The sequence below is a fragment of the Meriones unguiculatus genome, chromosome 9 (assembly GCF_030254825.1).
Source record: "Meriones unguiculatus strain TT.TT164.6M chromosome 9, Bangor_MerUng_6.1, whole genome shotgun sequence".
Taxonomy (NCBI): Eukaryota; Metazoa; Chordata; class Mammalia; order Rodentia; family Muridae; genus Meriones; species Meriones unguiculatus.
The window spans coordinates 116,255,694-116,279,442 of NC_083357.1; the positions used below are offsets into that span (position 1 = coordinate 116,255,694).

General features: G+C 43.3%; 1 protein-coding gene across 1 annotated transcript in view; it reads left to right on the forward strand.

The window, feature by feature from the left end:
• Hs6st3 (heparan sulfate 6-O-sulfotransferase 3) overlaps nt 1-23,749 on the forward strand; it is a 686,904-nt gene that overhangs the window by 519,530 nt on the left and 143,625 nt on the right. The gene's annotated exons all lie outside the window — the stretch shown is intronic.

The window sequence follows — 23,749 nt, forward strand, 5'->3', positions numbered from 1 at the left end:
AAATATGCCTTCTGGAAACTTCCATAATGTATGTCAAGTTTTAGGATAAAGAAGCACATTTGTTATCTAGTTCAGAGATAATTGCTTGCCATTAGGTTGGTAGGAACGTAAATTCTGCTCATTTCTGTCAGCTAGCTTGTCAGACTCCTAAGCTCTACTCCATCTGTCCCTCCGGTGACAATATCATTTTTTGCCTTCCACCAAAATGATAATGACTGGGAATTGTAAATTTTAATGAATTCACATGTGTGGAAATGTTCAACTGTTTTTTTTTCTTTCTTTTACAAATAAAGACATCCTGTGTGTAGATCGTTTTCCTGTACCATTAGTTTTTAAACTGCAAATTCCTTTGCTTCAATGATGTCAACATATCATTGACTTTTTTCTTTCCCTTCTTTCCCCAAGAATTATACAGACACTTGGCTGTTAGACTTGACATGCAGTAGTGTCACAGAAAGGGAACTTGCTGTGCTTTTCTCTAGGATGGTAAGAGATGGAGGAAAGAAGCCACCTGCATGTGCCCTGGTGCCAGCGATAAGCCCAGAGGCCACACTCTAGACCTCCGTCCTGACTCCTGGGAGAAACTTCGATAAAAATGCCTGTTATTTCCAAAGTACCTGCTGCTTTTGTTTCTCACGGTGACATTTATCAAGTCATGGCCACTTACCAACCTCTGTATTAAAGAGTTTATTCATATTAACACACTTTAATCCTTACAGTTCCTTTACTACAAGTGCTATCATGTTTATACATTTTGTAGAAATCCAGGGCACTTAAAGATCAGAGACCACCCTGTCTATCTTCTGCCTTACACACGCACACACACACACACACACACACAGGCTGATGATGAGGCACAAAGCCCAGACTTGCACATAAGCAGGCTGGTGTGGAAGAGCCCGTTTTGGTTTTGCTGTTTTGGTTTTGTTTATTTGTTTTTCAGTCACAGCATATTTTTATCTTCTAACATATTATCTCAGTGGCTCTGGGAGGAAAATGCCCTCAGGTAGTATGGGAAATGAAGGCTCCTGCCTCGGAAGTCTGGGCAGTATTCACCACTGCACCTGGTTAGTACCGGTAATGAGAGCACGGTCCGCTGCTAAGGGCAGCGCTGGGTGACACAGTGGCGCTTACTGACCTGCTTGCCCGTTCAGGGCCCTTGGGTGGCATGGAGGGCTACAGGTTAGGCTGCTGCCACGGTCGCGGCCAGCACCCACTCACCTATGTGCCAAAAGAGCTGTGGCAAAGAGGCAGAGAACAAGAGCTAGACAGGAGGAAAGCCTCGTTTGCCCTACGTGTGTTTCTCATGATGTCCCAGCTGCTCGTCACTACTTTTTCTTGTAAGAGCGGTGTGGGAGTGGTTTTCCTGCAAAGATTTGAACTCCTGGTGTGGGAGTCTTACACCCATCCTCGAAGAGAAGAATCCATGCTGACAAGAAGTGAGCTATAAACTATGGAGACCATGTCTCAAGTATTTAAGGATAAAGTGATAAACATGCAGATGGGCCCATTAATGAACATTAATTGCTTTAAATTAGGCTTTATTGTGCAGTGGGTAAATTGGAAAGTACACATTTGCATTGGTAATAGAAAATTAATTTAAATGCTCCAGGAAGCAAAATATCACCTGATGTGCTAAAACCTGTTATTTGTGGTGCTTTCAAAAGATAACTTGAAGGGCACTGTGTATGAAAATAAAATATCGATGCCAGAGGTCCACAAAAGTGTGGCCACCTTCTTTGGTGTGCCCCCCAGGCAGCCACCAATCAGCTAGGTCCCAGATGGCGCCAGGCTAATGCTGCGTGTTCTCTGTGTAACCTAAGCCTGGTGGTGACGGAATGGGACATTATAAATCTCAGTTATATGGCCCCCGGGGAGGTAGCTCCTTCCTCTCCCTCCCTGGAGTGCATGCCTTGGCATCTTCCAGAACAGACTGTTGCCTATGCAGGTCTTATAAGTACTTGGAGAGATGTCATGTCTCTGTTCTCAGTGGTCCAGCTATCTGGGCACTGTAGCCCGGGCAGAAGAACCTTCTAGCTTCTCTTAGTCTCAGCAGCAATGGTTTAAACACCCATCGTCATATCCTCAATTTCTGAAGAGTTGGTACGCGTAGAATAAGGTGCAATTGTGTAGTTTTTTTGTTTTTTGTTTTTTTTTAATTCTTGATTTCTTCCTATTCTTGGATAGAAGTAACCTCTTCTTCTCTTTAATGGCTTTCCCTTTTAATTTTATATTCCTATCATCTTCAGCTCTGAATCCTGCTAGGAAAAAAGATAGTGTTTAAAAATAGTAAAAACTCTAATAAAAGAGACATAGAATAAAGACTGTCTGTCCTAAGGCAAAATGTAGTGAGACAGTGTCATCATGGTAATCCTTGACTTGGACAGTTCAGCCACTGTTCCTGAAAGCAAGAAACATTAAGAGAGAATCAGGTTTGTGAGGAAGAGGATGAAGCGTCAGTTTAAATAGGCTGGTGCTCAGCAGTGCAGATTCCAGAGACAGAGTCGCTGGGCACTGTAATCTGAGAGCCCTCAGCACAGAGGCTATTTTTAAAGCCATAAAATGGGATGCGCTCACCTAAGGAATATAATATAGAAAGAGCCCGGGGCTACGTGGGCATTTAGCAATCTGAAAGAGGGAAAATCAGCAGAAAGAAAACTCAGAAAAAGGGAGGTTGGAGATGAAAGAGGTAAAGGAGGAGAACGTGATGTCCTGGAAACCAGATAAAGAAAGGCAGTAAGAAGATGGGAGGGGCCAACCGTGGCTAATGCTGCTGAAAGGTCAGGTACGAGGAGGTCCTCGTTGGCCATGGCCTTGGCAAGGGCTTTTTAGTGCTGCAATAGGGACAAAAGTCTGTTTGAGGTAGCTTCATGAGAGAACAGCAGATGAAAAGCAGAGCGAGCAAATGCAGCCATCCTTTTCAGTGAGTTTGATAAAAAGAGGAACAGAGGACAGGGTGAGAACAGAGGGGAACGTGAGATCAAGAGCAAAAACGTTTTAAAAGAAATGAGAATTTCTAGCAGAAATGTGTACTAGGGAGACTAACTCAGAGGAAAGGAGAAATGATGGTGCCTGAGAAACAGGAGGTACCATAGCAGGAATGGAATCCCGAGCTTTTAAAAGGAAGATTTGGACACTGGAGCCAATGGGTCCTGGCGCCCGGATACAGAGGGCGCCCGGATACAGAGGGCGCCCGGATACAGAGGGCGCCTGGGTACAGATGGGAGCGTGCTTAAAAATTCCATCAAATGTAATATTAACTTGTTCCCCTTTTGTATTTTTGAATGTAATTTTGTTTTAAAGATTTAAAAACACAAGAACATTCCAGGTTTGCGTCTGGATGACAGTCCATGCTGCAAGAGGGTGGGGCCAACTAACAGAGTTAGAACACGTGGCTTGTGCAGGCCAGGAAGTGCCTGCTGTCCTGTGGCCACAGCTGCTGTCACGTGGTCACAGTTGTCCTCTTTGGGGGACACTGACGCCCTCATCTGTCTGTTCCTCAGTTATACCTCCTGAAATCTCCCATCAGTGCCATAGGTTAGGTGAGTTCAACAGAAGCTTACTTTCCTATAGACTGTGAGTTTAAGACTGAAGCCTGGGCAGAAATGAATCCTTCTGAGAGACATGCCTCCTTTAGACCTTGCTCACTGTTTTTGTTTGTTGTTGTTTTCCTGTGTATAAATGTGTGTTATAGGGCTCCCTACCCCTGCTTTATAAACATATCAATCACATTGGATCTTGTTTTAATTTAGTGACCCCTTTGATGTCTCTCCACGTGAATTCACATTCTGCTGGACTGTGGTTTAGGATATAAATGGACAGATTGTGGAGGGACACAGCACAGCCCATCCCACAAAGGAAGGATTTACTCAATCTTCAGTTTTTAAAAGCAAAGTTATACCTAAGAAATAATAGTTTTAGAGAGCTAAAAATTACATGAATTATAATGCCACCAGCCCTGTTTGTAATGCTTACTTCCTGACAGAAACCTCTTTCAAGAGTGTTTCCGGCATTTATTTTCATACTTATGAACACCAGGCAACACTGATATTTATTCTTCATGATAAATATTAAGCACTAGCTCTGCAGCATGGGTATGAGGGTTCTGGCCCTTGCCCCTCCTCCTTATACTTCCTGTCTGCCCCCAGACACATTCCAAATGACTTGGCAATACTCACCCTATTTTAGTATGCATTGTTCATAGTGGGTTCCAGTCACCCTCTTTCCTCTCTCACATTACATTGGTTTAACACCGAGTTTAACATTGTTTGATTCCTTTGCCTGGAGTCTCACCTGTTCTGGCTGGCTCCTAGCATTACACCGTTCTACTAGCATTACAGAATGGTCAGACACACCAGGTCACCTCTGTGTCCTGTTTCCGTGGCAACGATTCTCCTTCAGGCTAATACTTCGGGCCTTAGCAGGATTCGAGACTCGTTCACAGTCGTGTTCCAAAGCCTTTCTTCCCTTTCACCCAAGGAGAACCGCTCCTGGCCCTCCTGACTTGCTCCCTCCAGGTCTGGACTCTAGATGTCTCTGGGATCACTCCTTCCTGTTGATGGATCACATATTCTAGGACCTTCTGAGAAAGAGTTCCTAGAGACTTTGTGGTTTTGTTCTCAGTTTCTCACTTAACTTGACATATAATTCTAGATTGTAAACCATATTCCCATGAACTATGAGGACCTTCTTAACCATCAAACTCCTAGAACATCTAGAAGAACTGCTTTATTTAACTGTGTCCCATTGCCTTTCAGAGGTGTGCTGTTTTCTGCTGCTTGCTCTAACAACTTACACTAAGCAGCTTATCTCTAAACAGCAGAAACAGATGGTCTCACAGAGCTAAACCTCAGAGGTGTAACACTGGCGCCAGAGCAGCCGTGACTGGACCTCAGTGGTGACATGCCTTCCGGGAGCTCTGGAGGAGACAGTTCTTGGTTTCTCCCGGCTTCTAGCAGCTGCTGTTATTCCTGCTCAGGTGACCACCCCACACTCATCTCTGAGGCCCATCTCCTCCAGTTTCTGCTCCATCTTGGCATCATCTTCTTTTCTCCCTTTGTCTGTCTCTTCTATGGACTCTGGTGATCTTTAAGATCTGTCTAGTAACCTACAATAGTCTCACTTTAAAGATCCTTAACCACATTTATAAAGATCTTATAAGTGTGGTATCATTCAAAAGGTCAAAAGAGGGGGGCAGCCATCTTTGGGCGGCACTGTTCAGCTACATGTAGGAGCTAAACTGTGATTTCCTTGTTCTTAGCCAGTAGAAGGTTCCCTCGCTGCAGTTCAAAATGCTGTACTCAGAGGTAACTTTTGCTGTGTCGTTTTGCTCTGTGGGCAGTTTATGGACAGTTTCATCTAGAAACCCATGTACTTTATATCAGGAATATTTTCTTCATTGATTTTGGAGGGACTTTTTGTCATATATATTTCTTTTGTTCTCTTTTAAAATAATTCCTGATAGTTATTTTTTTACCCTCCCAAGTCTGTTTCAATGAATCTTCTGATTTAATTGTTTTCTCTTGAATAGTACGTTTTTTGACTTTTTTTTTTTTTGGTCGTAGTTCCCGGGAAAGTTCTTCAGCTTTTCCTGTATTTTCTAACCCTCCTTCTGATGGTTTCAATTTGCAATATTAAAATTTTAATGTCTAATATAGTGCTCCTCCTTTTATAGCAGGCAATTCTTATTTCATGACCATAATATATACTTTTTTCTTCTCTGAGGACTTTTTAATATTAGCTTTTAAACTTTCTGAAATATTTCTCTTTTTATTCTTCTTTTTTCTTTTTAATTTGTTTTACCTCCCTTTCCCACCTGGGTGGACCCCATATGATGCCTGGAGACCTGATCTTACTTAACCACAAAGTAATCAAGTTTTAAAAGTTGATCCCAAAGTGAGCCAGCCCCTTAGCTGGTGACCTCCATGTTCTCCAGCTCTCTGATAATCCCTGCCACTACCAGACTTTGTCCTGCAGGAATGAACCAGCCTGGAGCACCATGGGAGCTAGGAGCAGAGCAGCGGGCCGCTGCCCTCTGGAGCACTCTGGGAGCCAGGAGCAAAGCAGTGGGAGCACACTGGGAGCACTCTGCTGCCCTCTGGAGCACCATGGGAACCAGGAGCAGAGCAGTGGGCCGCTGCCCTCTGAGAGAAGAGCCTTCCTTCGCCCCGACTTAGAATTCTCCCTCGAGCTAGCCTCTTACACGCGCCCCTTATTCCTTGATTCACTTTATTGCAGACATGCAAAACCTGTGGCCCACATGCTACGTGGCTCATGTGCTATATGCAGATAAGGACAGCTGTGAATGTGGCTCGAAAGGAAATAGTAAACACACTCAACACATTAGGAGACTCTTTGCACTGTGTTTTGTGTTTGATTGTGCAGCTCAGGAATGTGAGCTTTGCAGGGGAAAATGTTTTATAACAATGACAGTCTCACGTCACAGTCATGGGTCTCAGCCAAAAGCAAAGAACGCCTTTGGGGAAGCCTGAGAGACCCAGGTACCTCTGATCTCTCCGTTTTTGGGGGCTTCAGCTGTGCTCACTGGGAATAGACTCATCTCTGTCCCCCTTCTGTGATTTCTGTCTGAAATCACAGACATATTTCCATTTAGCTCTTCATCCAGTCATGTTATTGAGATCTTTTCTGTGCTGTAGTGTCCTCCCATTCCCCAGAGAAAGATCTCTGAGTTTGTATCTGCCTGTGTCTTCCTGTTTTCTCTGTCATGCTGTTTCAGCTCACCACATCTAACTTTGCCATGAAGCAACAGTGATGTCACAATGAAATACTGCATTCTAGCTAATGCTGTGCCATTCCTGTCATTCCTCCAGTTCAAGGTCAAGTCCAGAGTTCTTCTTGTCCTTGTTGCAAGGGCCCTTTCTTCGCCCCTGGGCATAAACTCTTATAGAAATGAAAGCAAAAATCAAATCAAAGCACACACGCAACACTCCTCTACTATAAATGGTAATTTTAAAATACAATTTTAATTTAATTCTCTATGTTTAGATCTTAAGTCTACATCTGAACTCTGATTTACAAAAAGTGTAGGAACTAAGAGTTTACATTTTAAAAGAGCAGCTTTTGGCCACTGAGATGGCTCAACAGGTGAAGGCACTTGAGACATAGCAGGTTGGCTCAGGTTTGATCCATGTAAGTCACGTAAAAAGCCAGATGCCGGGCTTATATCTGTAATGTCAGCCATGGTGAGATAGGAGGAAGAGACGGGAGACTCCCCCAGAAGCCCTTGGGCTAGACTGCTTAGAGACGTACAGGGTCAAAATGGACCCGTGGAAGCTGTCCCCTGCACTTCACACATGGGCCATGGCATGCACACACAGTGTGCACATGGAGATATACATTCAGCAATAAAACGAAACAAAAGGTAAACCTATGTATGTGCTTAATTTTCAGTACTGAGAGATAGGAGGAGAATGTGTTCAAAGTAGGACATCTTTGTATAAAATTCTCTTATGAAACACCTCATTACTATGTTCAGTAAGTACATGCTGTTTTTTAAAAGAGCAACATAAGTATACTTTATATTTAATTCTAAAGAATGAGCATTTGATTTATTTCTTTGTGTACCAAGCCTTCTGAAGGATAAAAATGAGTGTGAATATTCTCATATTTCCAGAATGAAAATGTCTCATGAAAGGGTTTTTATATTGACTAATGCCCTCTTCCAAAGGAACACGCAGTCTCCAATTTGGAAGCTGCTTCTTCTATCACTTAGAAGAATACATTTTCCAGCCTCTGGATGGTCTAAGAGCTGGTCTCTGTGCCACATGAACACAAGGAAGCGGCAGGAGAAGTTATCCCAGGGTTAAATGAGGACTAGAATGGGATTTGGAGATCAGCTGGACGCGGGTTGAAGGACCCCTTTCCCACGGTCACTCATAGCCACGAGACCTGCCCTTGTGCTGATACTTCTTTCCACGTGCACCTACACTCTGCTGGTTGTCAGTCCTGTGTCAACCAGCGCCCATCCTGGAGTTAGCCATTCTGGCTGACTGTTTGTGATCATTAACCACCCACACTCCTGTCCACACTGCGGTTCGCTTGCCTTTGGGTGACTTGCTCTTTCCTGGCCCAGTGGGAGCTACCTGAATCCCATAGGTACTCCATAGCTGCTTCTTGGAATAGGGATCTATACAAACTTCTCCAGGCCACCAGAACACAACACCCAGCAGCATAAACAATAAAAATGTATTCTCAAGTGTTCCGGGGTCTCCAAATCCAAGCAAAGCAGCCTGGTTTCTTTGATACTTCTCTTCTTGGGTTGTGGATGGCCAGCCTCTTCTGCTGTCTTCACAGTTCTTCCTTCTGTGTATGCCCCTGTCTGAGTTTTCACTGACAATGACAAGAGCCATATTGGGGTAATATTTACCCCCCGGTGACCTAATCTTTTCCATTTTTAAAGAATGAACCTGAAATAGGGTCATATTCTGAAGTGCTGAAGACAAAGACTTCAGCATACAGATTTTGGAGTAATTCCATAGTCCAGGGACAGCTACCATCAATGGCCTGGGCAGCTCCATCATGGTCCCATTGAACCTGTGTGTAGTTACTGACTCAGATGAGATTGAATCATCAAGACAGAATAGCCCCTACCAGTGTATCATTGATTGATAGCACAGGGTTCAAGATATTTCCTGGATAAACTGCCTTTTGTTTCCTTACTCCAAGCAATAGACATAACTAATTTTTATTTTTGGAGTGCTATTCCCAGGTGTGGTAGTCTACCTCAAACATTTTAAGGTCTAACTCATAATTTTCCAAATTATTTATGAATGTGTTATTCAGAAAAGACCCAGAAAAGTTGATGAGTCTTGTGAAGTCAAGATAAATGACACCTTCTGCTCCCGTTTCATCTGCAAGATCCATTACTCTGTCAAAGGAGTGATTAGATGCCTGTGATCTGTTCCTGAGGAAGTTATTTTGGTTCTTGCAGCACCTTCTGCCTGGGTGCAGTGATCAGCACATCACGTGCTGAGGTTGAGACTTTCTCCCAGTGAGCTAGGAACAAAAGGAGGGTCAAGGCCACTGTAAGTAAAGGCGGCTTCATGTTTGTCTGTTTTCAAATACCACATCAGGCTGCCGGCCTGACAGAGCACAGCGAGGGTCAGCTCTGCTCACGGTCAAGCTCCTTCTCGGTGTAAATGGAGAACATCGCTTTCCACACCAGGTTGGCCTCGGGTTGTATTATATGAAGACAAAGCATAAGAACACATATAGTCGCAGCCTTTCAGCGTCATATTTTCCTGTACTAAAGTAGGTCATTTTCATGGTTTGCATTTTTGTAGGATGCATTTTTCTCTATCAAGATGAAACAAAATGTAAGATAAAAACTATCATGAAAAGAGGAGTCAAAGGGCTCAGATTTCTGCCAATAATGTATTTTGACAATAGATGTAGTAGCTGGCTGGATCAAAAGCCATTCAACAAACAGCACATAAGTGGAGTGGTGTTCTTACAGTGGCCATGCACACTTCTTGACATTCTAAATCTAACTTAGGTGTGTAAGTATGTGTCTGTACACAAGGCTGGACATGTGTGCATGTATATAGTCCTATGTTACATAGATGCATAGATCTATATATCTCTATATGTAGATATATAACATTTGAATTGAAGTGAAACAGATGGCTCTCTATAATTTTCACTCCCTGTACTTTATTTTTGTACTGAAATGATTTATTTTCAAGTTCTGAGCAACTCTGTGCCCATATCACTTTGCATGAAATTCTCTTATATGTCTTATGACATTGTATTGTAAATATTTGACTACATTCCTTTCTCTACTCTAGCACTTATGTCACACCAGACTCATAGAAATCTTATTTTAGATGTAAGTGAATATTGTACTTTGTCAAATGTTTACTTATTTATTGTTTCATTCTGAGTTTTTTTTTTTTAAACTTAGAAAAATGCTTCTTAGAACTCGGTTCTAGAATGGCAAATAACACCCTTGTTTTAAAATATTATTTTTTACCATTATAGCTAATATTCAAAATCAAATCAAAACCAAGCTCAATTCAGCAGCAACACATGCAACGGACACTAATGGAGTTGTCTAGATTCCATTTCTGACTAATCTCATTATTTTTGCAACTACTGGTTACAATACTGCCCATTGTTTGTTCTTCTGATCCATTCCATGACTTTCACAAGGCTTATCGCATGGCGGCCATCCAGAGGGAAGCAAGCAAGCATTATTTCAGAGGGATGCTTTTCCTATTTGTAAAATTATGTATTAAGATGTCAACCCCAAGCTCACCCTAAGTGCTGAGACGATAAGAATATTACATCCCTTTCCTCAGCTGGTCACAGAAGAAAAGAGACATCCCAAAGCAAGCAACAAAATTAGCCTCATGGCTGTGTGCTTGGTCATCGCGACATCCCTTGTCTGGCTTGCCTCCTCAGGAAAACATTGTGCATGGTGCTCCACTTCTGGGTAGTAGCATGATTCCAAGGTACAGTCTGTTCTCTTGCTAAGTTGCTGGATAGGACCAGCATTTGTCTCTGAGTTTGCATTGTCTTGATAGCACTTAAAGGATGAAGGCTAGCCTCTTAGCCTCCTAACAGAGATGTCAAAAGTTGCCTGATGACTAAACAGTCAATTAGCAGTGAGAAACACAAGTCACCAGATAAAAATCTCTGGCCAGGCTTCTTTAAGCTCACTGCAGCATCCCTGCTTGCCTCACTCCACAATACACAGACCAAGGAAGTCTGACATCATTCCCAAAGGCTGTAGAGGTTCATAGTGTAAGCAAAGACACACCCACACATTGGTGTAGATGTCTTAGATTATTCTCCTGGTCCTCCTCTTAATGCAGTGGTCAATGCCAAGCCTTCCTCAGCAGTTGCCTCAAGGTAAAGCCCAAGACAGTGGATTCTTTTTGTGTTCCTGGCAGTGTTTCCTGTTGTATTTAGCGCGAGTAGCTCAAGTGCTTCCTGCCCCTTCAGCCACCTTTTCACCAAGGTCACCTGCTGGTTACTGTGGCAACAGAGCTGCATGCCACTGAATTCTTTGCCGGTGTTTCTCTTGAGGTAGATGTCATACATCCATCATCAAACATTAAAGTACATGGCGTGTACCAGGACTCGGGAATGAGATCAAAGGTCCAAGAGTCATGGCCCTGGCCTTGAATTTTTATTGAAGGGAGTTTGGAGATCGTAAAAAACAGGGATACCTTGAACCCCAAAGTTCTGCTGTTTAGTCTGGAGGCAGTGGCAAAAGTGTGAGGAAAGCATACAAAGAAGGGGCAGTTAGACTCTGGGGAAATAAGGAAAATGACTCTGTGTCCTATTATAACCTGATGCTGTCAGAACCTGTCAGGATGGTGTCTGCCTGAAAGAGGCCGTCACTTGTTATGGGAAAAGATCACCATGGCAAAAGGCCCTGGACCTGCTCTAGTACCTCACCCTAGTGTAGCAGATGACATGCTGTCCTTAGCTCCTCAACCATCTCTCTGCTTTTTGGTGGCATCCAGGAACCTGGTCGCCTTAACACCTGGTCACCAACCCCTCCCCTGCCCCGCTAAAAATGCTAGGCAGGTCCACCTGAATGAATAAAGCTATACTCCAGACACCATCCTTTCCCCAGAGGAGAGAATGAGTTAGACAAGTGCAATCAAGCGCTGGGCTGAGCTCTATCTGAGGGTGAAGAAGACGCCTCCCTGACACGTGTGGTCATATGTGTTTCAGCAGAGACATAGACCGTATTGTACCACAGCCTGGGACTACCCTGGCACCGCCTCCTCATCAAGAGGCTTGCCCGCAGCTCTGGGTCATATCAGTGTGGCCTTCCTGGGCGCACTTAAGAAGCTGAAGCTGAAAAGAGGGCTGATCAACCAACATGACTTATTCTTTTACTCACTTCAGGGCTATTTAAATTTAGTGAGTAATCTGTGAATACTTAAGAAAAGCTTTGCCTGAGTTATTAGCATGCTAAAAAAAAAAATCAGGAAAGGGTTGTGAACTACTGGGTGGAGTGAGAAAGCACCAAGAGCTAGATTGCTTCAGAGTCCACCAAGCTCAGCTTGGATTGCAGCCCTTACTATGGGAGAATGTATGATGCTGACCAGATTGCCAAAGTTATACTCATCACGTAAAAGTAATTTTTAAAAAGTCCACAGTAAAAAGGAAACTAGTTGCTAAGTTCTCCTCTCCCTATAAAAAATATAAGAAATCTTTAAAGGTGCCATCTTGGAATTTGATTGGCTTATTTAGAATTTAACAGGCTATGCTTACTGTAGTCCACAATTTTAACTTTAATAAGAACAATAAGATTTTATTATAGAAGTTTTATTTATGTTTATTTATTTATTTAAGTTTTATTTATTTATTTATGTCAAAAATAAAATAGGCGGAAAAAAATGTCTTTCTCCTGAGCAAAATAAGAATGATTTTTCAGGTAATGATTTATGACCACCGTTTGCTGCAGCCACTGTCGCCAGATCTGGGAAGTGGGTGTGAGGTGCTTTCCTCCTGTCTTAGTGAGGGTCTCTTTCAGTGAAGAGGCACCTTGACCTTGGCAACTCTCATAAAGGGAAGCATTTAAGTGGGCATGGCTCACAATTCACAAGTTTAGTCCATTGTCATCATGACAGGAAGCACAGTGGCACACGGGCAGACATGGAGCTGGAGAAGGAACAGGGATTTCTACATCCAGATCAGCAGGAGGGTGGAGGAGAACATGCTGGAGCTTCTGAAACCTCAAAGCCCACCCCCAGTGACACATTTCCTCCACCAATGCCACACCTACTCCAGCAAGGCCACTCCCACCACATCTCCCCTTTCCTATGTGAAGGCATATGGTCATTGGAGTCTCCACAGCTCAAGACTGAGTCCCTTAGTGTCTGTTGGCTCGCTCCCAAGGCAACCATCAGCACCGTTACGGGACTCAGTTTCTGCAGGAGCTGAACAGATTCTCTCACCGAGGAAACTGCTTACTGACTGACTATGGCGGCTTGAAGGGCATAGCTTGTCCCTTAGTAGCCTTCAGAGCCACCCCCACACCCCACCATACACTGACTCAAATATACATTCTTAGTGACAGATGATGTCTTCAAAGAAAACCCAATTTATTTAAAGCCTGCTATGGAAAGGGAACAAAGCCAGGCTGCTCCAGCTAAGCCCTTGGATAGAGGTTAAAATTTCAACACGTTTTCCCATGTTCCTTCCTGTTCCATTTTACTGTGGGACAGTCATCTCTCTCTTGCCCAAACTTTAAAGCACGCTGTTTGGGCTTGCTGCAGTGGTGCTGTTTGCTGTCTGTGGTAGTCTCCTGTGCAACTTCTAGAAGCCCCTCTTTGTTTCCCATTGTCTGTGAAGAAAGCACTCCCACACAGTAGGTAGGAGAGCCTTTCCTCAGGAGCAAAGCCTGAAGCCTGGCTGGGCAGACTCAGGGGTCTGTTTAATGTGGTTGCTTAGGTGGAATCTTAGCTATGCTTTAGAATCAGCTGCCAGGGCCAGGAAAATGGAATATTCATCTTTGTGACTGAACCATAGTGAGTATTTCATAAATATTTGGAGAGCTAATAATATACAATTCATGGTTGCAAATTATTTTTCTTCTTTGAATGCAATCAATAACAGGTTCACCTAGATTTTAAAGACCCATGCCCATATCCAGAATTGTATTTGTAATAGCTGATATGCCCTCTTTATAGCCACAGGTATATATGGGACTCGGTGAAATATTTTTAAAGGATAATTACCTTTAAAGCATACACTCTTCACATTATTTATTCTCCCTTTATATGCTTAATGCTTGGAAAATGTCGCCTCCTTCAGTAAAATACTTCTTCTCCTCTCTGCTAAGTCCATCCTTTGCTTCTATGCAGTTGCAGGTGAAACTTTGTAGGGCCACAATGATTCTTTGAAATACGCTGAATTAGCAGAACTCCTCTGTTACTGGGTGAATGGGAGAATGGCTCTGACTCCAGAGGCTGCCCAGGACTCTGAGAGAACCACTGTGGATCGCATCCAGGCTCTGGCAGCTGCAGTACCTGGAGTGTAGACCTGATACAAAAGAGACTTCATAATAGCAAATGTTGTTCATTAAGCTAAAGTGCTTAAGGTGAATTCCTGGTGGAAACCTCATTAAAGGCCAATAAGAAAGAAGCCTTCTCATTGATATTTTAAAATAAATGATGGGCTTATTTCTTTTGTCTTGATCATGTTGCAGCCTTGCATTAGTTGATGGATTTTTTTCTCATGTCTTTTGTTAGTACCCAATGAAAATAATCCCAGAAAAGCACCTTATTAGTGTTATTTGAAAAAGAAAATCATGGACACACTGTCAGAAGTGACTTTATATCCCTCCCCTTATTTTTATAAACCACAAATTAAATTACCTTCACTGTATAAGGCTTTTCTCTTTTCTATCTAAGACTTTGAATGAATCACATAGAAACAATTTGTTGCAACAGTGTTCCCATGAGGTAACTTTACGTGGTTCCTGGTGTTCTCTGGACCTCATGTACTGAAAACACCTGTGCATCCTTCTTAATACCGCCATGCCTTAGAGAGGGAAGTGCACAGTATATCATTCATGGTATTTAAATGTCACTCACTTATCCAGCAAGAGTCCGGCTGTATATAACCTCTCCCATTCAATCTGTTTCGTCTGTGACTCAGCTGGAAATGTCAGTTAAAGGAGGGATCTAATCTCATTAGTGACACAGTGACAATGCAGTGATACTCATATTTATCAGTCAAGCTGTGTTCCCTCCCACATCTTGATATTTTAATTAAACCTGATGTGACTTGGCAGAATTTTTACTGGTGGACACTAGACTGGAATGCGGTCCCCCTAATTTTCTATGTCCGTTGCAACATTGTAAGAGCATAAATACTGCCAGGTGTTACAGATCTGACATTACTCTGACACATGTGTGGTTAGTTTATTGTTGTCATTTTGTATAAGAGTGTTAGCCAAAGCACCATGGAAACAAGGTTTGACCATCCATACTAATACATTGTGGTTTCTCTGGATAAGTCAACAAACAATGATAAGACGATCATCACTTCTAAGAAAACCCTCTGACAATTTGACTTCTATGACTGTTAAGAAACCACTGCATCCTTGCACAAGCGAGGGGCTTGTATTTGTTCCATAGTAGGAAACGACACTAGCAACAACAAAAACCCCATCAAATCCACAGCACTTAGCACAACAGACTAGTGCCTTTGGTTTACACAGCTTTCTGGTAACGAAAGCACAAACCACAGAGAACCCGAAGCAATTGAGATGTGGGAGGCTGCATTTGAAGGGCATGTTTGGTTTTGGTGGAAATAGGCATTTCTGTGCCAAATTATTCTGTACACCTCTCTGATTGAAATGATCTTTGTGCACTAGGAAATGGGAAGGCAAAGCTAGAGCTAAGTCCATTTTAACAGGCGTTATTTACCTACAAGCAGTTAGGCAGTTAGGCAGGTGAAATTAGAATTGGGTGGATCAGGTTAAAAGACCAAACCTCTCTCTCTCTCTCTCTCTCTCTCTCTCTCTCTCTCTCTCTCTCTCTCTCTCACACACACACACACAAACACACACTCAGCAAGAGAGAACCAATAACTAAACTATTTAACTCTGAGGATGTTTAGTATTTTAGAGTATTTTAAACTTTTAGATTTTTCCTAATAGGTATTTTCACTCATTTTGACATGAGAGTTTCAGAAATTGGCGTGCTTTAGACTACATTTCTGTGTGTCTGAGACGCCGGCTTTACAGATGTTCGGTTTTTAACTGCTGTGAGTGACTAATTAGAATGTTGGTATTGGTATATGACTTCCTCCAGTGTTGTTCAAGTGAGTTATTTGCTTGTAGCTAGAATGGGGGAGGGGTTAGACCTGCGAGGCTTCCTGCATGTTGCCAGGGCCTTCTGCTATGCTCAGACTGAGCGACAGACGCTCAGTGTGCACGTGTCGATGAGGGATGGCTAGACTGTCGAGGGAGTCGGAAATCCCTTTCTGAAGGTAGCCTGTTGCCTGAGCTCAGAGCAGACTTTGAGCGACTCCTGGGGCACTGAGCCTTCCCATTGCGTGTCACCGTCTCACTTAGCATCTGTTCATGCTCCTGATACTTCAGCTGGCAGCTCTCACCTGTTGTCAGTATGTAGTGAAGCTCCAAACAGGAAATGCACAGCTAATGCCAGTGCACTTCTCGGTGGCCTGTGACAGCAAGGGCAGTGGGGAAGGGAGCTGTCTGAGAAAGCAGCTACTGGATGTGTTGAAAAGCTAGTTTTCAGGATAGCGACAGTTGGAATGTCCTGTGCTCACACGTGTGTGCTCATGTATGTGTGCAAATAATGCACACAGTATGAAAGTGTGAACACGTGTGTCTTGAACACCACACAGACACACTTATACAACATTGATTTTATTTCCTAGCTTGCAGCAAAGACATGTGAGTGGAGAAAAACAATCAATACATAAAATGAGAATTCAGCACACAGAATTCCGAACTGACCTTTTTGGCAGGGGCTGGTTTCTTAATCTGACAGTCTTCTATTGCTTAATAGATAAGTATCATTTAACTATTATTCTGTCTTCTGTGATGCCAAAATAAACCAATGAAAAGTGATAATGCAGGTTGAACCAATCATTTTGGCATTAAGTAGACCAGATATTGATTATTTTACTTAAGTTAAAAGGATTTAAGTCAAAAGGATTTATATGTACATAGTTTATTTCTCTTCTTACATCAATTTTTGACATATAAAAGATAGAAATAGAACTGCTGTTGGCGCTTAAGTATTTGGCATAGAAAGATAGAAGACCCAAATCCACACAGCATGCAGTCATGGTGCTCAGTTGTTTTTTTTTTATCATAAGTACATATTTATAGTCCTAATCAATCATTTGTATAATTGGCTCCATATCACTAGTGTGTAGAATTCATACCTCAAAGAGAATGAAGATGGAATTAGTTCACTAATTTGATTGACATATATGGAACATACAAAAATCCAAGCTGTTGCACAAAGGAGAGCAGCCTTTCTGTAGGATGTACAAACATTCTGTCCACCTGTCACACAGCGTATCTATCCCGTGATGGAGCCGGGAGACAAAGGAAGTGGAACTACGTGTCAGCAGATCAGACATCCTCTCTTAAATGGGGCTGATGATGGGAAGGGAGCAACAGCTATGTCTAAGCCCACAGTCTCCTCAGCTTCCAGGGCGCTGTGCAACGCCACCGTAGTCATGACGTGTTGTTTAAATTTCCTGCCAACTTTTAAGGACTAGAGAGTAATTCAGAGAACAAAATGTTAAAAATGCGCTTCAGGTGCTCAGCTAATGTCACTGACAGAAAAAAACAAAACACAGGGACATAGCTTTGTGGTTATATTTAAAAAATGAAAATCACATCATTTTGGGGTTTTACAGCTTTACTTTTTCTAACTTTTTGTTGATTCTTTCTGAGTTTCACATCATGAAACCCCAATCCCACTCATTTCCCTGTCCCTTATTATCTGCCCTCTGCCCCTGCACAAAGAAAACAACAACAACAAAAAATAAAAATAAAAACTGGCAAAATAAAAACATCTTGCTGTGGGAACTGCAGCCCGCTGTGTTCATCACACAGTATACCTCTTTGCCCACGCAGCTTTACTTGAAAATGTTTGTTGTGGTGAGTCATTGGTCTGTCAGGGCCTCTGGCCTCTGCTACACCATCAAGGCTGGGTCCTCACGGGACTCCTCTCAGATAGCTTGCTGTTGTCCCGTGTCATGGAGGTCCTGCAGCTTTGGTTCTGCAGAACCAGCCTCTTCTCAAGCCCCAGCATTTTGCAGATGGGGTAGAAGTGGGGGTGGGCCAACTGAAGGCCTGGATCTGGGCCTGGGTGGCAGCTCACTTGTCCAGCCCACCAGCTCTCCGCACCTTTGTCCAGGCAAGGAGTGGGGCCAGTTCTCTGCCTGCTGAGAGTGATGAGGGGCTGGGGCCGGACACCTCTCCTGCAGTCACACCACTGCACAGCAGATGAGGGGCAGGCGGGGCCAGCTCTCCCGCTCCCACGCCCTCAGCCTTCTGCATGGCATTTGGTGGTAGCATGGCCAGGGACCCCCTCACAGACCCCTGCTGTTTCAGGGCCAAGGACCCAGGCATGGCCCTTGGCGGCAGCACAGGCCAGGACCTCAGCATGACTCGGGCCTCAGCATGACTCAGGCGTCAGTGCAGGCTCACATCCCACTGTTCTCACAGCCTCCACATTTCCAGCTCTTCTCTTTGTCATAGTGCTCAAACCATTCTTTCCCTCCCCGCTCTTCAACACATCACGGCCCATTGTAGTGGCCCCTGCCCACCACCACATGGCGGGCGTGGCTCCGGGTGTCTTCCGTACACCCAGGTGGTGGCAGGTGTACCCAGGATTGCACAACTTACTTACCTAAGCATTGCTTTTCAGCTGGAAGAGTAACCCATCATTAAGTCTTCATCCAAGGAGGAAGGTGCATGCCTGCAGCTACACAGAGCTTCTCCTTGAACCTTCTCATTACCACACATTCCTTCTGTAATTTGAGATCTGGTTTGCTTTACGAACAGCCTGAAATGCAACCTTTTTCTCTTATTAATTCAGGCCATTGATGACCTTTCAAAATAACTGTCACAGTTAAAGAGACCTTTTTTTAAATGGATGTAAAGAACAGACTGCTGTTTATTTCAGTGATGTGTCTATATTCCTTTAATAATTATACTATATTGGCTGGTGAATAGTGTGATAACGGAGCTTAGTAAAATTCAGACGCCAAAGCCACAGGAACCATGTGTCGAGTTATCATGGTTCCTAAGGGCAGGAGGGGGCTGAGCGGAATCTTAGGCTCTGCACCCTGCTGTGAGTGAGCCAGCACGTCCAAGACGCTCTGACTATTGTCTCCAGCCCTGTCAGTTTATTAGGTTTCATAGCATTTCTGCTCCTAAGACGCATGTGTAAGATTGCTGCTTCCATGAAGCATGACCTGTGAAACTATCTAATAAAGCATAAAGGACTTACCAGTGCTTGGGGTTAAGAAATCACATGTTTGTACCAAGTCTCTCTCTAGTAATCAACCATATGGAACATTGTAGCTGACGTCTTGTCGTGATCACATGGAGAAACCTGACGAAGTTAACAATGTTAACATCTGTAAGGAGAGGAAAGATGAGCACCCACATGCTACACATGTGTTATTTTACTTCGTTTATTTTTAAATATATGTATGTGTTTATCTGCATGTATGTGTAGGCAAATGCTTGTATCTGCCCGCAGAAGACAGAAAAGGGTATCAGATGCCCTGGAGTGAACTTAAGGTGGTTGTGAGCTAAGCCATGTTGCTCTGCCCCTCCCCCCCAAGTGCATTTAATTGCTGGCCATCTCCAGACCCTATAGAGACATCTTATTAGACAGCTGCTGTCTGTAGTCACTTCTCATGCTCTCCATCATTGTGTGGTCCAGTGTATGAGATAACCAGAGACATGAAATATGGTTTGGGGTACTTAATATTCACTGAAGGTAGAAGCACCATTTAATTTATGCATGCTTGCTGTTTGCTTTCCTGAGGCTCTCTCTTCTCTTTTTCATTAAAGAAGCACTGAAAGTACCAAATATATGCTGAAAATACCAGAAGAAACTTTATTTTCTTATAAATTTGATTGCACAAAAATATTCATTTTGTAGATATTTCTAGCATAATAAATATAAAAATAATTCTGTGGAAGAATAATCTGTTCAGTGAAATAAATGCACACCTCCCCCCCACCCTCAGCGAATAGATCATTTTATCCATAACAGCATTCTTGTGTGGGTTAACCAGCTATTAATAGTTTCTCTGGGGTGGAATTTCTGAATTTTGGATGGATTTTTATGATATAACACATGGTAAAAATGTGTGTGTGTGTGTGTGTAGCTGATTGAAAGTCAATTACTTTGAATTTGGACATCTTACGCTTGTACCCTACTTAGAAAAGGTTAGCCCAAAGGATGACAGTTGTATTGACTTTGGTATTTTCGACTTGTGAGAAATGAAGGTCAGAAGGTCAACATTAACCCATCTTTGAAAAAGATGGAGTGAGTACCATCTTTAAAATAAATCTGAGCTGGGCAGGGTGGCACACACCTTTAATCCTAGCACTTGGGAGGCAGAGGCCATCCTGCTCTACATAATGTGGTCTGGGACAGCCAGGGCTACACAGGGAAACCTGTTTTGAAAAACCAAAGAGAGAGAGAGAGAGAGAGAGAGAGAGAGAGAGAGAGAGAGAGAGAGAGAGAGAGGAAGGGAAAGAGAGACAGACAGACAGATATAGAGAGACAGAGACAGAATGAGACAGAGAGGTCTGGGGCTTGGAGAGCTGCTCTTACAGAGGAGCTGAGTTTGATCCAGTCCTGGGAGAGCTGCTGTCCTCTTCTGACCCTCACAGGCACAAGCATTGTTTATACACACTCTGGCAAAATACCCATCCACATAAGATAAATAAAACCTTAACAAATGAAGTGATGGTGTGCTCATCTGTCCGAGTAGAGTACACACTGTAAAGATGCATTTACCCTCACTGTGGACGAGGGCACTCGTGGTAGATGATAGTGGAGGGGATAGAGCAATAAAGAGATAGGTTGGGGGTCGGGGGAGGGTGTCCAGGACCAACACTCTCTGTCCATCTGTGCCTACTGACAAAAGGTAAAGGAAGAGCCAAGGAGCCCCAGTGTGAAATGTGGGCTGCCTGAGCACGTGCCCAATCTGTCCAGAGGCAAGGGGCTATGTCGGGTGTTAGGTCTGTTGTTCCCCTCGTGCCCTTGAGGGCAGGCCTTCTGCTGCTCAGTGCTCAGAGCAGCCACTGTATAAATTTGAGGACCTAAATTCGAACCCCAGACACCACAAAAAGCTGCCCTTGAACCTGTAACCCCAGCACTAAGGCAAGGCAGGGGACTGTAGGTCAGAGACAGGAGACTCACAGGGTTTGATGGCCGTCAGTCTAGCTCCAGGAGCAGAGGTTGAGCCTGTCTCACGGGAACAAAGCGCAGGTTTATGGACAGAAAACATGACGCGCTCTCACCCCTGTACAAACACAGGTGACCACTCATGCACCTGGGAATCCACAAACCATACACATACATAAGCCGCTACCACAACCACAACTAACACACACACACACACACGTGCACACACATGGCTAAAAAGATACTGGTAATCTATGAATGAAATGAATTATCCCTTGGCCCAAATTTGTCAACAAACATCTTCTCAACCTTCCTTTGATGGAAATGAGGTAAATAAAGGGATCTTTGCAAAGACTGAGTTTTTATGGGTAGGTTTCCTTTTCAATGGGCTGTATTTGGGGGATTTGGACGATTTCCTGTAGCTAGCTGTAGAAGAGATCCTAACTCTTAGAATACTTTGGGTACAAAGAGTGGCAGATGGGGGATACTTTCTGCTTCCTGTTTTTAACTGGTGACTGGACTTTTCAAGCCTTACGAAGAGCAGTGCTGCTTCAGGAATCACAGAGAGAAATGTTCGCCTGATGTAGAGGCTTGTTCTGACCTCACAAGCTGTGAGATCCAAACTCCAAATCTAAGTCTTCCCACCAGTGAGTTCTTCTGCATCACTAGTGTGTGAATTCCATTTCCTCGGAGGTCATTTCATAACGATGATCTGCATCCATAATTTTCATAAAATAAGGTTTCTCTCACTTACAAAGGGCCATATGTACCATCCCTAGCATTGATGCTTTCTCCACAGCAGTTGGCGCAGGAGGTACCAGCATGCTTTGTTACTCTCCCCCCTTCCCCAGACTCCCTGCTGGAAGCCTTCATCTTTGTCAGAGTTGACTTTTGGTATTAGCTTATGCTCCCAAGTCTGCTCAAGGTCTGCCTTGCCGTCTCTGGAGTATGTGTTATCTGGAGCTTGGGCTAGGAACCTGTGTGGGCTAGAATGTCGTGATGAGACAGGCTCGTGTGGTGGACACTGTCACCTTTCAGTCACTCAGCATCCTGCTGCTCACCCAGCTCACTGCACCAGGTGGTTTCATCTTCAGGAAAACGACCTTCATCAAAGCGCAGCTTCATGGGAATATTCTGAGACTTTCACACGGTGGCGTGTGTACAACAGCAAGTGTGTGTGGACAACGCCCAGTGTATTCCTCCCATCTCTAGGCCTCTCTATGTATCACTAGCCTCTTTGTAGACAGAAAATAGGGGATCTAGAATTTAAATCCAAGTTTTTGAGACAATCAAGTCCAACCTCTTCTATATTTCCTATAACTCATTTAGATTGCTAAAATACTGATCTATAGCAATTTGGCCTTTGTGATATACTATCATCTTTGATGCAGCTTAGGTAAATGTTATATATCCCTCACTATATAGCCAGGGAAATAAGGACAAATCCATGGATAGCACATCAGAGGGCTCTCAAACATGTGTTAATTGATTTTTTAATATCAGGATAATCAATTGTATTTTGAATTTTTCTGTGTAATTGCGTGACTGATTGACATACAAGGAAAATGACATAAATGAGTAAACCTACTTTACCAGCGCAAAGAGGATTCGGCAAAAATCCTTGATTCCTTTTTAAAGGGGATACAGGAAAAAGCAAGAGGGGAGAGCGGTCTCTCATCTGTTCTTCCTTCACCATCACGTGCTGTGAGTGGAAATGTGCCAAGAAGCAGAATACTGGTGTCGGATAGTGCTAGCCACAGCCCTGCTTTGTTACGATGCTATTCCGTGTCCAGCTTGGGTTTTGTATTAATGACGGCAACTCAGCTGCATGAAAGCCTGGCTCCCTGAATGAAGGTTCCCAGGAAAGCACACAAATAGGAAAAATTGGCCCATTTGAGAAAGGCCTTGGGTGTCCTTTAAGTGTTCATGTTCTGAATTGCAGGGAAGAAAAGTGTTGATGGATGCTATGGACAGAAATTATGTCACGAGGACTGAACACTGAACACACATTTCTCCTAGATCTGAGAAATTTGACTGGGTCTTTGAGCCTTTATAAGGGAGACTAATGCCTTTCCATCCTATCCACATTAAATTTAAAGCATGGACTCCTCTTTGCATTAAATGAAATAGAAACTTAAAGGAAAGCTATCATTTTAAAAACACTGGAAATGAGCAAGTGATGTCTTCTGAACCCTAGGCAAAAGCGCAAGAATACCGAAACGTTTGGTTTCATTACTCGGGTTATAATTTATATGCAGACGTAGTCTGCTGTGTGTGATTTACTATTCAGAATGCAATCAAATCATCTTTGTTTGATAGATTGGTATTTTGAGTTTTCATAACAAAAGCTTTTCTGCACACTATTGCCCGACTCCCTTCCGACGTGGTATTTGAAACTAGATAATGGGATATCTTATAAATACAACACGGGCTTCTCCAGGGTGAGCCCCAGGACCTGCATGGATCATCTAAAATGAAAGCCATCTCCAAAGCAAGGAGGGAATGCAGAGGAAGTGGTGTTGGCTCCGGCATCTTATGATATTTACCTGCAATTGCTTGGGCAGAGATTATCCTTCGGCATTGCCAAGGACTTCTGAAATTGTTGAACTGCATTTTTTTGATCACTTTTCCGAAGTATTTCTGTATAACTCTTACTAGTCTTCATGGAAACTACCAAGGGGCAGGGGGAAAAGAAAATGTATTCCAGGCATGTGCCACAGTATTCATGTGAAATGAACACATGTTGGAGATATAAAAAAATAAGCTGGAATTTGGCTTATTGTTACTGCTCAGCTATGGCAATTTTTACTCTTTTTATTCCTTACATTAGAAACAAA